This window comes from Taeniopygia guttata, chromosome Z (genome assembly GCF_048771995.1).
Source record: "Taeniopygia guttata chromosome Z, bTaeGut7.mat, whole genome shotgun sequence".
NCBI lineage: Eukaryota > Metazoa > Chordata > Aves > Passeriformes > Estrildidae > Taeniopygia > Taeniopygia guttata.
The window spans coordinates 61,593,956-61,611,728 of record NC_133063.1 but is presented as its reverse complement, the minus strand read 5'-3'; the positions used below and the strand labels follow the sequence as shown (position 1 = coordinate 61,611,728).

The window sequence follows — 17,773 nt, the reverse complement described above, 5'->3', positions numbered from 1 at the left end:
CTTCCCTTCCCTTCCCTTCCCTTCCCTTCCCTTCCCTTCCCTGAACTTCCCTGAACTTCCCTGAACTTCCCTGAACTTCCCTGAACTTCCCTGAACTTCCCTGAACTTCCCTTCCCTGAACTTCCCTTCCCTTCCCTTCCCTGAACTTCCCTGAACTTCCCTTCCCTTCCCTGAACTTCCCTTCCCTTCCCTTCCCTTCCCTTCCCTTCCCTTCCCTTCCCTTCCCTTCCCTTCCCTTCCCTTCCCTTCCCTTCCCTTCCCTTCCCTTCCCTTCCCTTCCCTTCCCTTCCCTTCCCTTCCCTTCCCTTCCCTTCCCTTCCCTTCCCTTCCCTTCCCTTCCCTTCCCTTCCCTTCCCTTCCCTTCCCTTCCCTTCCCTTCCCTTCCCTTCCCTTCCCTTCCCTTCCCTTCCCTTCCCTTCCCTTCCCTTCCCTTCCCTTCCCTTCCCTTCCCTTCCCTTCCCTTCCCTTCCCTTCCCTTCCCTTCCCTTCCCTTCCCTTCCCTTCCCTTCCCTTCCCTTCCCTTCCCTTCCCTTCCCTTCCCTTCCCTTCCCTTCCCTTCCCTTCCCTTCCCTTCCCTTCCCTTCCCTTCCCTTCCCTTCCCTTCCCTTCCCTTCCCTTCCCTTCCCTTCCCTTCCCTTCCCTTCCCTTCCCTTCCCTTCCCTTCCCTTCCCTTCCCTTCCCTTCCCTGAACTTCCCTGAACTTCCCTTCCCTTCCCTTCCCTTCCCTTCCCTTCCCTTCCCTGAACTTCCCTTCCCTTCCCTTCCCTGAACTTCCCTTCCCTGAACTTCCCTTCCCTTCCCTTCCCTTCCCTGAACTTCCCTTCCCTGAACTTCCCTTCCCTTCCCTTCCCTTCCCTGAACTTCCCTTCCCTTCCCTTCCCTGAACTTCCCTTCCCTGAACTTCCCTTCCCTGAACTTCCCTTCCCTTCCCTGAACTTCCCTTCCCTGAACTTCCCTGAACTTCCCTGAACTTCCCTTCCCTGAACTTCCCTGAACTTCCCTGAACTTCCCTGAACTTCCCTGAACTTCCCTGAACTTCCCTTCCCTGAACTTCCCTGAACTTCCCTGAACTTCCCTGAACTTCCCTGAACTTCCCTTCCCTGAACTTCCCTGAACTTCCCTGAACTTCCCTGAACTTCCCTTCCCTGAACTTCCCTTCCCTTCCCTTCCCTGAACTTCCCTTCCCTGAACTTCCCTTCCCTGAACTTCCCTTCCCTGAACTTCCCTTCCCTTCCCTGAACTTCCCTTCCCTGAACTTCCCTTCCCTGAACTTCCCTGAACTTCCCTTCCCTGAACTTCCCTTCCCTTCCCTGAACTTCCCTGAACTTCCCTTCCCTGAACTTCCCTGAACTTCCCTTCCCTTCCCTGAACTTCCCTGAACTTCCCTGAACTTCCCTTCCCTGAACTTCCCTTCCCTGAACTTCCCTTCCCTGAACTTCCCTGAACTTCCCTTCCCTGAACTTCCCTGAACTTCCCTGAACTTCCCTTCCCTTCCCTGAACTTCCCTGAACTTCCCTGAACTTCCCTTCCCTGAACTTCCCTTCCCTTCCCTGAACTTCCCTGAACTTCCCTGAACTTCCCTTCCCTGAACTTCCCTTCCCTGAACTTCCCTTCCCTGAACTTCCCTTCTCTTCCCTTCCCTGAACTTCCCTTCCCTGAACTTCCCTTCTCTTCCCTTCCCTGAACTTCCCTTCCCTGAACTTCCCTGAACTGCCCTGAACTTCCCTTCTTTCCTTTCTCTCCCCGTTCCAGTCCCCCTTCCCTCCCTTTTCCCTTTCTCCTTTCCCCCTTCCCCTTTTCCCCTTCCCTCTTCATTCTTCCCTCTTCTCTCTTTCCTTCAGTGGGGACACCTGGTTGCTATTTTAATATAAAAAATGATTGAAATATTCATTTTATGTTTCACCTGGTTTTTGAAAACCATGCTAAACATCGCCCAGAAATAATGAATATCTGAATATAAAATTTTTCATAGAAAATCTCAGCTTCAATTGTTTGTCAAGATTTTATACATCTGAAAAGAGTATTTAGTGACTGGAGAGTATAACAGTCTTATGTAATGCCTACTCTGATAGTTTTATTAAAAGTTTGTTTTATTTTGATTTGTGCAAAAGTGGGTGCTGTAAAAATGTCACAAAATTACTACTAATTAATTCTTTATAATTATGGGCTATTTTTTTTTGTTTGTTTTTCAACATTGCTTGACTCTAAACTCTGCTCTGAGGTTGTTGTTTGCAAAGCTCATGACCTTAAACTGCTTTACATCTTAAACATCTGTACATCTTAAACATTCACATGACTGTTTTTGATAGAAAATTGTTTATGGAGTTTTATTTCCCAGTTCAAAAGTAGCAGAAAAAATATTCAGTTTTTTATTTTGGAATGTTGATGATGTGTAGTCAACTATGTTCATGAAAATTTTCAGAGACTTCAAGTGCACTAGCCTTCTCTACACTTCTGCATTAATTGTCTGAGTCACTGTCCTTTGAGCTGTGCATACAAATGTGCCTGCTATATGATCTCTGGTATCTCAATTATAGGAAGTTTTCTTAGTTAGCTATGCCATATCATCAAACCCTAATTTGTGTTCCAGAAGAGTGAGGGGTAATTCCATTAGCATACCTACTCATACCTCTTCAGGGGAAGGAAAATTGCATGGTATTTGTGACCAAGCATGTCTTACAGTTTTACAACGCAAATCCATATTTTAGTTATTACTCCAACCTTGACCTGAGAGTTAAACCCAGTGTTTTATCCATTTACTCTCTGAAGCCTGAAACAGGATGTGCATGTGAAATAGGTGTTTAGATGTAAGTTTCCTCTGATTTGCATACTGCCATATTTGTAATTATTTTTGTTTGACGTGGTACAACTGCAAGTAGCATAAAATCAAAGGCAGTAAACCAGTAAATTATTTTGCTGCTTGCCTGTTAGCAGCATGCTAAGAATCCTAGCATCATTACTACGCAAACTAACATGAATTTTAAGCTCCAAGTCTGAAAACAAATCTTTATTCCCTCCCCACTTTTTCTGTTTTAATGGAGACACTGTATTACATGCCTTCCTTTTCATTCTTTATTCATCCCATTTAAAACACTTTGGAAATGGTTTTCAAACTTGTCAAAAGATGTATTATGCATGGATAAAAAGTCAAGCTTGTTGACTTCTGGAGCAATTAACAAAATCACAGATAGCCTATTTTTTGGCCGTCTTAAGTTGAGAAGGAAATGAGTTTTCTTGGGAAGTTATAGCCAAACCAATCAGTGGTCAGATTTGAATATTGACACCTGGTGTGACCACTGTGGGCATGAATATGCCTCTGAGAACACAGCGGGTTAAAAGCAGAGAACTCCCAGGGGAACTCTCTCTTTTGTCCCAGTCAGTGAAGAGTTCAGAGCTCCCCTGCCCAGCCACGGGCTGGGTGCCAGGGGAAGCCGTGAGGTCTGGGAGACGTGGAAGGGCCTGGAACCAGGCCAGAGAGACACTGAGGTGTCCCGGGCAGGATGGAGGAACACGAGATGTCCCGGGCAGGATGGAGAGACACTGAGATGTCCCAGGCAGGATGGAGGAACACGAGATGTCCCGGGCAGCCCACTCCAGAGAGAGAGAGCGAGCCTGTGCCACCTGGAAATTTGATACCATGTGCCAGCAGTACCGCGGACGAGAAAGAGAAGGGGTCAGGGGAAGGTGCCCAGCCGTGGGACTCCTGGGCAATCTGTGTGAGATTTCAGCCTCAGGAGAGCAGCGAGGCCGAGACTTTAACCCCTTCTTGGACAAAAAAAATTGCGAAACTCTTTTCTAAAGGAGAAAAGAGATGGCCCGGGGTCTGAGATGGCAGAAGAAGACGGGAAAGAATCCTGGGTGGGAGGAGATGATGGAGTGGCCTTTGGCTGGACATTTCTTGTATAGCCATAGACTGAACCAATTCTCCTGTAACACAGAGACTGCATTAGGGGGATGCAATGACTTGAGCCAAGAGAGTGACAGGAGTGAGAGTGACCTGCTGCAGTGATGCCATGTGCAGGAGTGGAGTGAACAGAGAAAGATGAGGAGGGTGTAGTGGTGTCCTTTGTCTTCAGTGAAGAAAAAGATCTTTGTTCTCAAGACCATCGGTCCCAGGGGAGGAGAAAATGGTGGGGGACTGGTCTCCCAAAATGAGAATTTTTTTGGTTTTGGTACTTGGCAAAGCATCCTTAAAAGGAACCCTATAAGCAGTTTTGGTCCATGCACAATGGCAAGAGCACTGTACATGGAAGGAGGATGTCACAATGGCCAATCTTCTCTGGGCAGTGCCATGTGTGAGGTGGAAACAGGAGACATTTCAACTGTGTTTTCTGAGGAAGACTATGGTACAAGAGAGACTCCTCCCCCCTTGATGAACTGAGAATTGATTATCTGAGGGGAGGTAACTTGATCGAGGGTCCAAGGTTTTGTCTCACCGTGTTTGGTGGAAATTGGGTGGGAGGAGGAGAAATGTTTCAGAAGGTTTTCATTCTGATTTTTGTGTGTTCCTTTTATTATAATGTAGATTAATAATGTTTTTTTCTTTATTTCTAAGCTTGAGCCTGTTCTGCTCTGTTTCTGGTCACATCTCACAGCAGCCATTTGAGAAAAATATATTTTCATGGGTGCACTGGCACTGTGTCAGCGCCAACCCATGACACTGGCCTATTTTCTCAGTTCTGCCATCAGTGCAATTATCTACAATAGAGAATTTTTCTTAATATAGAAAAGAGGGTTAGAAAATTAAAGTTCATTCTATTAAATATAAATGGTTTTAATGCTTATTCATCAACCTTTTCCAAGCAGTTTTACCAAGTCAGTATCTTGAAACACTTTTCTATATTTGCAGCTTTGGAGACGCTCTCAGAAAGGAGTATTTTGTTGTTTGGGATTGGGTTTATAATTTTAAGCTGGTTTTCCAAAACAAACACAAGACCTGAAAAATCTTTCTTCCAGAATTCACAAATAGGGATTTGTGCTGAAAAATGTTAACATACAGGGGATTCTAGTTAATACAACTTTAATTTTTAAAATGCATTTCCCAAGTGAAATATTGCTCTCACTGTTAGCACTGTAACTTCGTGAACACTCAAACAGCCTTTATTCTTTATGCTGGATAAGCGGGCCAATCTCCTTTTAGATTACATTTTTAGATTTAGATTTTTTTCCTTTTTTCTTCAACTGTGTTAGATCAGCTAGGGGAAAAAAAATGAGGTTTTTCATTATTCCTAATAATGGAGTGCAACAAACTTGTGATCAGCTTTAAAAGAATTTGATAGGTTCATATATAAGTTCCCACTTCATATAACAAGTCTGTTGCCAAAGTTTTAAATGAAAAATGGGCTTAAATCAGTCTGAAGATTCTTAGGAACATAACTTATATAACTGCTGTTGGGCTTCTTATGTAATTTTTCTCTGGAGAGGGATAATGCATTTCAAACAGTACCAATTACTTACATTTTGAAATAATGTAGTTATGGGGTGGGGTGGGGGGGGGGTAGGGCTAGCTGCTCAAGCCCTCTCTCTTGTACAAATGAAACCCTTTTTGTCACTAAAGATTAAATATATGATTGAAGCTGGGGGAAAAATAAATTACAGTCAAGACTACCACAGTTCTTTAATTACTGTAGATAACACATCCATCCAGCCCTGGTCACTTAAGTACACAATGTAATATGTTCTTAATTAGACATTTAATCAAGGATATTAAAATTTCCTGTTTTCCCAGTTCAAGATTTTAGTTGATTCAAATTTAAAACTAAAAAGATTGAACATGAACTAAAATGCAACCAAAATTATTCTGGATTTTGCCTTTTGCTATCTTGCTAGAGAAAACTCTCTTTGAAGAAACAGTTGAACAGAGCATGTTTTAAGACAAGTTAGAAGATGAAATTACCTTACATTTTCCCTAACTTTAGTTACATATCTTTACTATTTTGTAATAATTATCTCTCCCTTGCATATGTTGCATTTAAAATGCAAATTGAGGTGCATATCAGTATTCGACAGTTCTGGTGAAACAGTAACTATTTGTAGTTTTTTTTCACATAATTCCACTCTTCTGCCATCTTCTTAACTTCATCTCATTTTCAGTGTACAGCAATGTAAGTGTTATCTCAAAACTACCTTTTGGTCACTACTATTTTAATTTTAATTTGATTGGTAAGACTGTGTATAGCTTAACTGCTTCTTTGATATGAAGATTGAAAACTACAAGTCCATTTCCAAGGATGAATTTTGGAAAACATTCCTGTGAGATTCTATATTTTATTGTGGTTTATTAATGGCAACCTGAGTCATATTTGCAAAGTAAAGGAAGTATGTTATTAATTTCTTTCCATATCAATCCAATGAAGTGGCAATGATCTAGAATTTTTTATTTTTAATGACTGAAGAAAAAGTGATGATTTCACAGATATGTCACTGCATAATTCTGGGACTGCACATAATGTAACTACTGGCTTAGTTTCAAAACAGTAGTATTTACAAAAACAATGTGGATAACATTCATTTTCCTAGGAATTAAAAAGTGGATCTAAAAGACATGTTGAAATTTCACATTTTTAATTAATAAAATCAATCAATTTTTGCTACTGAAAAATTTGCTTCAGAGGACTACCTAAAGCTAAATCATATGACTCAGGGTATTGTTGAGATGATCCTTGAACTCTGTCAGTCATGATACTATGACCACTTCTGTGGAGAGCCTGCCCCAGAGGCTGACCACTCTCTCAGTAAAGAACCTTTTCCTAGTGTTCCATATGAACTACCAGATAATCTGTCTGTGGCACCTCTTTTGTCTCTAAGCCAGATCTTGGACTGAAGCTGTGCTGGCAGCTTTGTGAAATTTTGAATTTTTGTTGTGAAGCAGATGATGGGATTGTTGAAAGGCGGGAGAGCACAGAGGGATTATTTCTCAGGTAAACCTGCCCATTGAGTTAGTCTGCAGTCACACAGGACCTCTACAAGAAATCAGTTTATGATTTTTCCCAAATGTATTCACTCTTCACCGCTATACTCCATCAAAAGTAGTTTTTCTGCATGTAGTGGCAATTAAAAATCTACCCTTGATTCTTCTTCTCTGTATTATATTGCAAGGAAGTATGTAATTTCAGTGACTTTTTGGGCAAAGTTAATTTATTTACCCAGCTAGAAATGCCTGTGTTACCAGCTAACTCTCATTTTATGGCACTTTGAAGTTGTAGCATCTACACTTGAAAAACCAAATAATTTATTAGGAAAAGGTAAGAAACTGATTCTAAATTTTATCTTGTCCCCCTCCGGAAAAGTTCAGAAAAGTCTTTGACTATAAATGTTTTCTACAGTTCAAAATTAATTTCTTGAATATCTCTCCTTTCACCCTGTTTGGAGCAAGTTGGAATTATGTGTGTGGCTCCCCTTTCCCTCAAAGCTTTGAGGGAAAATTAATATTGCTTTAAGCTATCTATTCTGGGGTAGAACTTCAATACTTAAATCTTTCCTCCTCTTCACAGCTTTCTTTTATCTTCTGATGATTAATGGATAATCTCTAAGACATTTGCACAAACACCAGAGAGTACAGAGAAAGAAAGAGTAAAAGTGTTTTGATTCTTATATTTTTTTTGCAAAGTATTTCTGTGCAATAAAACAGGATAATCTCCCTGAGGTTTATGGTTTATTTAATATTTCTCCCGTATCTGATACACATTTTTCTCTGCCGAACGCTGCATGTTCACTGATAACTGATGTGCTTAGCAGCTGTTGCTCAGTGTAGCTCTTCCAGGTGTTCTACCTAGACTATCATACTGGCATGCTATTTAAAATCTCATCTCTTTGTTGCCTTCCTATTGTGAATCCTTTTTTTCATTACTCTGAACTGAAAAAAATATTTTGTGTAATGTAAAAGTAAACAACAAAGCAAAACCCCTCAAGAACAACAACAAAAAAAATTCTTCACAAGGGAAAATAAACCTATATAGAAATGTAGACCAAAACTTTGTGGTAGTTGTATTTGATAAGAAGATAATAAGTGAATTCGTTTTACTTTATAAATTTCTGCAACATTCAGAAAATCATGGGCACGATCTTACTTTCTTGTCTTATCAAAAGACTTGTAGGTTTCAAAGTCAGTGAAAAGTGTGCCAGGAAGAGTTCACTGAAAGTAAATTGAATGAGACAGACCAAAATACAGAACTAAAACCACTGGCCACTTACTTTCCTGCTTCAGATTTAAACAGTGTTCTAATTGCTTTCTTATAAAAAAAAAAAAAAGATTTTATATGTGTAGCTAAATAAGAACAAAAAGCAGTCTGGCCATTCTACAGAGCAATAAGTTACAGAGTAATTTGTATATTTCTAATAATGTACAAATTAGTATTCATAAATGTGTGATTATGAAGCTAATATTCTAATGTAAAATCAAAAGAAGGACGCATCTAAAGATTATTTAATCAAGCTGCATAATTCCAAGGAAATTGAAAAAGGGAAGGGAAGTTCTGGGAAGGGAAGTTCTGGGAAGGGAAGGGAAGTTCTGGGAAGGGAAGTTCAGGGAAGCGAAGTTCAGGGAAGGGAAGTTCAGGGAAGTTCAGGGAAGGGAAGAGAAGTTCAGGGAAGGGAAGGGAAGTTCAGGGAAGGGAAGGGAAGTTCAGGGAAGGGAAGAGAAGTTCAGGGAAGGGAAGTTCAGGGAAGGGAAGGGAAGTTCAGGGAAGGGAAGGGAAGTTCAGGGAAGTTCAGGGAAGTTCAGGGAAGTTCAGGGAAGGGAAGTTCAGGGAAGGGAAGGGAAGTTCAGGGAAGTTCAGGGAAGTTCAGGGAAGTTCAGGGAAGTTCAGGGAAGTTCAGGGAAGGGAAGGGAAGTTCAGGGAAGGGAAGGGAAGGGAAGTTCAGGGAAGGGAAGGGAAGTTCAGGGAAGTTCAGGGAAGGGAAGTTCAGGGAAGGGAAGTTCAGGGAAGGGAAGTTCAGGGAAGTTCAGGGAAGTTCAGGGAAGTTCAGGGAAGTTCAGGGAAGTTCAGGGAAGTTCAGGGAAGTTCAGGGAAGGGAAGGGAAGGGAAGGGAAGGGAAGGGAAGGGAAGGGAAGGGAAGGGAAGGGAAGGGAAGGGAAGGGAAGGGAAGGGAAGGGAAGGGAAGGGAAGGGAAGGGAAGGGAAGGGAAGGGAAGGGAAGGGAAGGGAAGGGAAGGGAAGGGAAGGGAAGGGAAGGGAAGGGAAGGGAAGGGAAGGGAAGGGAAGGGAAGGGAAGGGAAGGGAAGGGAAGGGAAGGGAAGGGAAGTTCAGGGAAGGGAAGGGAAGGGAAGGGAAGGGAAGGGAAGGGAAGGGAAGGGAAGGGAAGGGAAGGGAAGGGAAGGGAAGGGAAGGGAAGGGAAGGGAAGGGAAGGGAAGGGAAGGGAAGGGAAGGGAAGGGAAGGGAAGGGAAGGGAAGGGAAGGGAAGGGAAGGGAAGGGAAGGGAAGGGAAGGGAAGGGAAGGGAAGGGAAGGGAAGGGAAGGGAAGGGAAGGGCTGAAATTCTAAAATGTGTCTTTATCCATAAAATAACAGAAAAAAATAAAATAAAAACTGAATTTTACTAGAGAAAAACTTGCCCACAGCGTTCAGATGAAGGCCAAACATTGAATTTAACAAGTAGTAACAGCGGAACTAATTAGATAAAGCATCAAATATCATCACCACCTCTATCAATTATCTTTGATTTCTTCTATTTTCTTTTTCTCTTACCTGAGAGAAAGAGATTCGTGAAAGGGCTACTGAAACTGATACAGAAAAACTTTATATAAAAAGTAATCCTTATAGCCTTTTCTCTTCCTTTTTTTAATATGATATTGTAGTCTTAAATTTATCAACTAATTAGGCTCCCCAAACTTTCAAAATTTTACTAAATTAATAGCAATATATAAGTTTATGCATCCTTTATGGTTTAGAAACATGGTTTAACCTTTCTTAAGAGTCTGAAATTAATATCCTTGAGAACATGAAGATCTGATTTGTTCACTGAACACAGAAGGCTTAGTGCAGTCTCTTGTGAGAATCAACTGCAGGCAAACATTTATCAGCGTGAAGAGCACCAGCAGTCCCTGATGATATTCATGTGTTTAATACTCATAATCAATCACATTTACCAAAGAGTGATATTTTTTAATTTTGTTTGCCTTAACTTCATATTGTCATTTTGTATTTGCTTGCCCCAGCCTTCCATGCTTTTCAATCAGATTCTGATTTATTAGCTGACTTGCTATTCCTATTACTGCCTCATCCTTTCCTCTTTCAATTCAAAAAACTGTAAACATGGTCCATTACCATAAGAAAATTTGTCTTGATTTCTGATAAAATTAAAATATATAGTAGCTTGTGTAAAATAGCAGACATAACTAAAACTATTAAATTATGGCTCAAAATATCTAAAACCTTTGAAAAAATCTGTTTAACTAGTACCTAATTAGGGAAATTCCTTTGTTATAAGTAGATTGAAATTAAATACAGACATCTTGTTTACATTTTGGAGAATGACATTTGTATTGTCAATTATATAGTTATCTGATGAAAAATTATCTGGTAAAAGTAACATATCCTCTGGTGTAAACAGCACACCTTCAAAACATGAAGAACTGCTGAGACTGTCTTACTTGCAGATTTGAATTTCATGTGGCTCTAACTTCTCGAGGATTTACAATTCATTATTTAAACTGAATCTTTCAACCTTGGACTAATTAACTTGTATTCCAAACTGGAATATTTTCCCTCTCAAATCTTTTTAAAAGTTGAATGATTCCATCTTCCTTATCCTCAGATAAATATTAAAAGTATGAGTCCATGAAATATTTCATAACTTGTGAACAATTTAGTGGGGGCACAGCTGCTGTTATTATACATACAATTTCTGTTCTCTATTTGCACAGAAAAATTAGGCACCTCTTGTTCCAAGGCAAAGCAAGGTCTGAACATAAGACACAGCAACGTTTGTCTATCAGATAACTATCTTTAATCGTGTCAGGGCAAAAAAAAATCCTTCCATGAAAGTGCCTGATCCTTAACAACCTTACCAACCATAAAGCTCAAAAAAGAAGTGGAAATCATGTCAGCAATCATGTTTCTCTTGGAGTCAATTAAAAATTTCCAACTAGATCTGGTAGGTTCTGAATATCATCTGCTGTCTTTCAGTATGCAAAGATGGGCATTGATGTACAGCCCACGGAGTGCTCATTTCCCCAGTGTCCAATGAATGCTGGTACATGCTTCCTCAAGTTCGTTTAAGTTCTTAGGGACTGAACACTTTCAGATTTTCTGCCCAGCCTACCACAGGACTGATTATTGGCTCAGATACTTACCTGTCATACAGTAGCATAGTAAGAAAGCCTCTTCTGCTTTATGTTTCAGTGTCACACAGTTAAGGAAAACATGATGCAAGTCTAGTGGTTTTTCAGAATGTATCCATGAAATAAATAGTACAAGATGGTAAGTCACACATTACCCTCATTCATCTAAGAAGCATACCCATGTCATCCGAATGGGAGGTGTCTTTCCTCCCTTTCTCCCACCTATAGACTTGTCATGAACTCCCCTTGGAATTCCTAGTAAAACTGTTTGCAGAAGTCCAGGGTTGAGACCTGTCTATTTAAGCAGGCAAAATCTCTAAAACACCCTTGAAACTGAGGTATCAGAAACAAGTGATATGCTGATCCAGGAGCTTGCTGACTATAATTCATCAGATTGTACTAGTGTGCTATTTTTCTCAAGCAAACCAAATTTACATTTCACAACTGTATTAGATATGTGAACAGAGTTAACAAGAAATAAAATCTATGGTTATTTAAGGGATCCCAAAGTCTTTGCTTTAATTTTACACGGTTGGTATTTAAAGTGCAACTAAGAGAACCAGAACTGATTTTAGAAGTGATTCTTCACTGTAAGAGCTGAAGGAAGTGGCAAATCACACTCAGAAACCTTGATGTAAGCTGTAACCTTACATAATGCCACAGTAAATCTTAGTTCTAAACATCCAGCCAAAGTTACAGCAAAGTGCAATGCAGCTGTTCTGCAGGCCATATATCATGCCTTTTTTACTATTTTTATTAGAGTTATTTTCTTTATCTTTTAAAATTGAAACTGAGGGATCTTATTTTCCAAATTAGATGGATTCTCCATGATCTTATGTTCAGTACTTATTTTCTTTGTCTGATCCTCTCTTAAATTTTCTACTCTATTTAGCTGTACCATCCTAATCTCTTCTCCTTCTGGCAATTTTCTCTTCTGTTCTTGATATACTAAAATATCTGTTAACTGTGTTATTTTCTCAGGTACTGGGTTGACCCTGGCTGGACGTCATGTGCTTACAAAAGTGGCTCTATCATTCCCTCTCTTCAGCTGGATAAGCAAGAGAAAATGTGATAAAACCTTGTGGGTTGAGAAGAGGATGAGGACGGATCACTCACCAATTACCATCATGGATGAAATGGACTCAGCTTGGGGGAATTAACTGAATTTATTATCAATAAATAAGAGAAGGATAATGAGAAATAAAAGCAAATCTTAAAAATACCTTCCTCCTAGCTTTCCCTTTTTATTCCCACTTTTCAACTTTATTCCCAATTCTAAAACTCCTTCTGCTAACACTGCCAAAGAATGGGTAATGCAGGTTATGGTCAACTCACCACACATTATTTATATTGTATTTTCCTTCTCAGAGGGAGGATTGTTTCCCCTACTCCAGTCTGAGGTTCTTTCCATGGGAGATAGTCCACCTAAAACTCCTAAAAAATGAGTCCTTCTCTTTCCCACTTCTTGGGTCCTCCACATGCTGCATGTGGATCTCTGCTCCACAATGGATTCTATGGGCCGTGGGGGCACAGCTGCCTCACCATGGTCTGAACCACAGCCTGAAGTGACATCTCAGCTACAGCAGTTTCTCTATCCCCTTTGACCCTAACCTTGGTGTCAGCAGAGAAATTTGTCTCACATATTCTCACTCATTTTTTTCTCTGCTACAGTAACTTTTTTCCTTTCTTGAATGCATTTTCCCAGAGACATTTGATAAGGGCTCAGCCTTGGCAAGGGGTGGGTTAGTCTTGGAGCTGGGTGGCACTGGCTCTGTTGGACATGGAGGAAGCTTCTGTGGCAGATTTTCAAAGAAGATACCCGTGTAGCCCTCCTCCATACCATAACCTTGCCATGCAAACCCAGCACATCTCATTACTGTACTTTTCCCTCTACACTCATGGTTGCTGCCTGTGCAAATTTTTGTTCCCACAGTTCATGATTTCTACCCCAAAAGTCAAGTAAAAGAAAGGATCTATGCCTCTTTCTTCCTCTTGGTGCATGTTACAGTACTGTGAAGGGACAACAAGGCACAAAAAGGAGTAGTGTGCATGCTTTTCTATTTCAATTCTATGTTATATTCACCTTGATCTCATAAAGTGGTCAATTCCCATAGAACTTGGAGGGGCGGGGATGAGGAAAGTATATTTTAGATTTTTTTTTTTACGATATGATCATTCTAGTCTGATTTGATTGGCAATGAAATGAATTAGTTTCCCCAAATCCATCTGGACTTGTATAGCACATGTGACAGTCCCCTGCATGACATCCTTGTCTCTAAACTGGAGATACATGGATGTGATGGATGAATCACTAAGTGGGTGATGGTCCCACTCAAAGAGTTGTGATAAACAGCTTGATGTGCATGTGGAGTCCAGTTATGGACTGAAAATAAATACCACTTAGTTATGAGTGGCTTTCCTCAGGGATAAGTATTGGGACTGTACTGGTTGCCATCCTTGTAGACAATATGAATAGTGAGATCATGTGCACCTTCTGCAAGATTGCCAACAACACCACGCTGTGTAGTTGACGTGCTGGAGGGAAGGGATGCCATCCAGAGACACCTTGACAGGACTGAGAAGTGGGCCCATGTGAATGTCATGAAATTCAGCAAGGCCAGGGCAATCACAGGCACAAATACTGGATGGGTGGAGAAAGGATTGAGAGCAGCCCTGAACAGAAGGACTTGGGAATGTTGGTTGATGAAAAAAACTCAACATGACCCAGTCATATGCACTCACGGCTCAGACAGCCAACTGTATGCTGGGCTGAATCCACAGCAGTGTGACCAGAAGGATGAAGGAGGGCATTCTGCGCTTCTACTTGGCTCTTGAGATAGCCCACCTGGAGTGCTGTGTCCAGATCAGTGAAGCCCCAACAGGAGGACATGGACCTACTGGAATGAGTCCACAGGAGGCCATAAAGATGATCAGAGGGCTAGAGTACCACTTTTATGAAAGCAGGCTGAGAGAATTTGGGATGTTCAGCCTGGCAAACAGAAGATTCTGGCAAGACCTTACAGTAACCTTACAGTACTCAGAGAAGGCCTACAAGTGTCCTTGTTTAATCCCACCCAGCAACCAAGTACCACCACACATCTGCTCACTCATTTCCTCACCACTGCGATGGGAGAGAAAATTAGGAAGAGTAAGAGCCAAAAATTCATGGATTGAGACACGGATGGTGTAAAAGGTAAAGCAAAAGTTATGTATGCAAACACAGCAAAACAAGGAATTCTTTCACTACTTCCCATAGGCAGGCAGGTGTTCAGCCATCCCCAAAAGAACAGGGTGCCATCACATGCAGCAGTCACTTTGGGGAAAAAACTCTATCATTCCAAACATTCCCCTTTCATCCTTGTTCCTCTCAGTTTATGTACTGAGTATGATGTCATATGGTCTGGAATATCCCATTGGTCATTTGGAGTTACCTTTCCTGACTGTGTCTCCTCCCAGTTTCCCATACATTCCCAGCCGCCTCATCAGAATGGCAGTATGAAAAGCAGAAAAGGCCTTGTGTCTGTGTAAGCCCTGCTCAGCAATAACAGAGACAACAATGTTGTGTTCAGCATGAATCCAAAACACAGCCTCCACTGGGAGGAAAACACACCATACCACATGAAAAAACAGCCCAAGAAGGCTGGAGGTGGACATTGAGCAAGGGAATGCAGTGACAGGGCAAGAGCAATTGGCTTTGCACTGAAGGAAAATAGATTTAGTTTAAATATTAGGAAGAAATTCTTTACTGTGAGGTGGTGAAGCACTGGAACAGGTTGCCCAAAGAAGCTGTGAATGCCCCATCCAGTGTTCAAAGCCAGGCTGGAACATTGTTGTTTTTGAGCAAGGTGTCAGCCATAAAGGTGTTCCTGTCCGTGGCAGGGATGTTGAAACTAAGTTACCTTTGATATCCCCTCCAACCCAAAGCAATTAATGATTCTCTGAAATTTGTTTTTCACATGACAGTATTTCCTGAGTGATCTCTCTATTCTTTTGTCAACACATGCACCTTTATTTTCAGATTTTTTCCCTTGTTCTTTTAAGGAAGCGGAATGATAGACTAACTTGACAGGTATCTGGCAGCCAAAGAAGGTGAACCCGCCCACTTGTATTTGAAAATTGCTGCCAACTATGACTATAACTTTGTGTCCGATTTCTACACCTGAAAATACACCAAATTGCTGTGAAAATAATATGTGTGTTATGTGATGCACATGGAACTAATGAATTTTGTAAGATACCATACATGTAACCTAAAATCCAGTCAAGGAACCCTTATGATACACTCAATTAATATGAACAGTTCACCATTGAACAGCCAAGTTAGGGTACATTCACAGTTTACTCAGAAGAGAAAATAAAACCCATTTGTTCACAAACAGCTCTGACTCAGATAAACTAAAAAGCAAGTCCCTTTGTTCATTGCACTTGTCATTAGAACTAGATTTTCATTCTTAAAAGCACATTGCTATTATACATACTTTTTAAAAATACTAAAGCTGTGGATTGTAATGCAGATACAGAAAATTCAATGGAAGGCTGAAACAAGGAGGACAGGGAAATTTGGCTGCACATTAATTAACCTAGGTATGATTGCAACCAAGCTACTATACCGATTCTGGTATTGTCCACTGACCTTTCTGTAGCTGAGAGGATCGCCTCTGATGGAGTTTCCATAATTCCTTAAGCATTCAATATTTTCTGTCAACAGGCAAAAGGTGAACTATTGCTTTGAACTCATGTAAAAATGCCTGTATCTCTATCAACTTCATTTAGTATATCAATTTTTTTGTAGCATTGGAGATCTTGTCTCACTACTAAAAATTTAAACATCACCTGATGTTTCAATTTTTTAGTAATCTGAAAGCCATTTATTTCCTTTATCCTGTCAAATTAATTTCATACTGGCAACATGAGTTTAGGGACTTTATATCAGTGCTGTTGATTGACTGCACCTTTAGAAGCACCTTTGTAATTCTGATGTCTCTGGATGAGATATGTCCTCTGGATTTGAAAGAAAGCTTTTAATCATATAGAATGAAGCTACTCTGTTTCAAGCCTCTTGGGGTTAGCTTGATAATAGATTTTCTCCCATAGCAGTGCTCATTATCTGTAGTCAAAACCAACAGTTTGATTATCCCCTTCCTTTCAATTAGGCCTTTGCACCCATGGGGCCCAGGCATGTTGCTGTATTGATATAAGTTAACTTTCAAGCTAGTTTTGCAAGGTGTCACAAGGATGGATTGAACAGTAGAGCTTCAGTCTTACCCTGCTGCACATTCATTCAGGCACTGAGAAGGATCAAAGATAACCACAAAATAACCCCTTAGTTAAGACCTAAGAAACACATGGCAAGATTCGGAGGCCAATTCTGTGTCAAGAGGCATGCCTAGTTTATATTGATCTACTACTCTCATGAAAATACTGTAGAACAATGGGAAAGCAATGTACTGAGATTATTTTGTGACTCTTGACATGAAAACTCTGTTAGATTACCAGTATCTCAAAAAAAAACTTTTGTCAGCACAAAACCTTTCCTGTACCACCTCCAATAAAAATGTGTGCATTTTTTCCCTTCTAATCTTCTGTTTATGACCTTGTTTAAACAAAGGAGAGAACAAATATCTCTAAGTGTGGCACTTGCATGCAACCTAACTTTTAAATTATTCCTTATCGTTACTACAATAGTAAAACCTGAAATATTTGGCATTGCCTTTATGGGATTTGAAAACCCAGTACCACGTAGTTCTAAAGTTTACACAGTGAATATCCCCCCCACCCCAAAAAAAAAAAAAATCACTTTAAAGCCAAAACTTCGTTCAGAAGTATAAGGTTTATTACATATTGATATATGCAAATGGTATATAACCAGTGTCATTTTGAATCTAAGTATTAACATTATCATGGCAAAAGTTTGGAATGAGTGAACAAAGCCAATAATTTCTAAATATCTTCTGTTAAAGAGTGCATTTGGGTTGAAAAATATTCAAGAAAAAATAAAACTTTTGAATTGCTAATTCTGTGCCTGAAAAAACACATAATCTGAAAAAAATACTGAGCACATTATGTGTGGCAGTAAGTGTGAAGAGAAGATTCATGGAAATAAAAATTTTCAGGTGGAGAAGTGAGAAATATTGCTTTCTGGTAGAGGAATACAAAGATTTTGATAGCCTGCATCAGAGGAATGAAAGACCTGTAAGGGGGCATGAATTGAAGAAATTATTCTTGTTGATTGTGAGCCACTCAGGAGGAGGAGGTGGAGCTTCCTTTGTTCCAGAGTGACTGATTGTAAGAGGCCTTTGGGGAGCGTGGAGACCCGGAGTGCAGAGAAGAGGAGTGGGCAAACAGAGTCACAGCAGTTTGTGCAGCAGTTTGTGCAGGCAGGGAAAGCAGGCAAGGTTGCAGGTTCTTGCTAGTCAGGTGAGGTGTTTTTATTGGTTGCTTGATTTCAGGCTTTCTCCTAGTTATGGTTTTAACGTGGTCAAAATCTGTGGTT

General features: G+C 40.6%; 1 long non-coding RNA gene across 2 annotated transcripts in view; it reads left to right on the top strand.

Moving 5' to 3' along the window:
- Nucleotides 1-14,295, top strand: part of LOC115491225 (uncharacterized) — a 33,903-nt gene extending 19,608 nt beyond the window's left edge. For both annotated transcript variants that reach the window (XR_012053028.1, XR_012053027.1), the window contains exon 3: nucleotides 12,262-14,295. This is a non-coding gene — a long non-coding RNA (uncharacterized lncRNA). The remainder of the gene's footprint in view (nucleotides 1-12,261) is intronic.
- The last annotated feature ends 3,478 nt before the right edge of the window (nucleotides 14,296-17,773 follow it).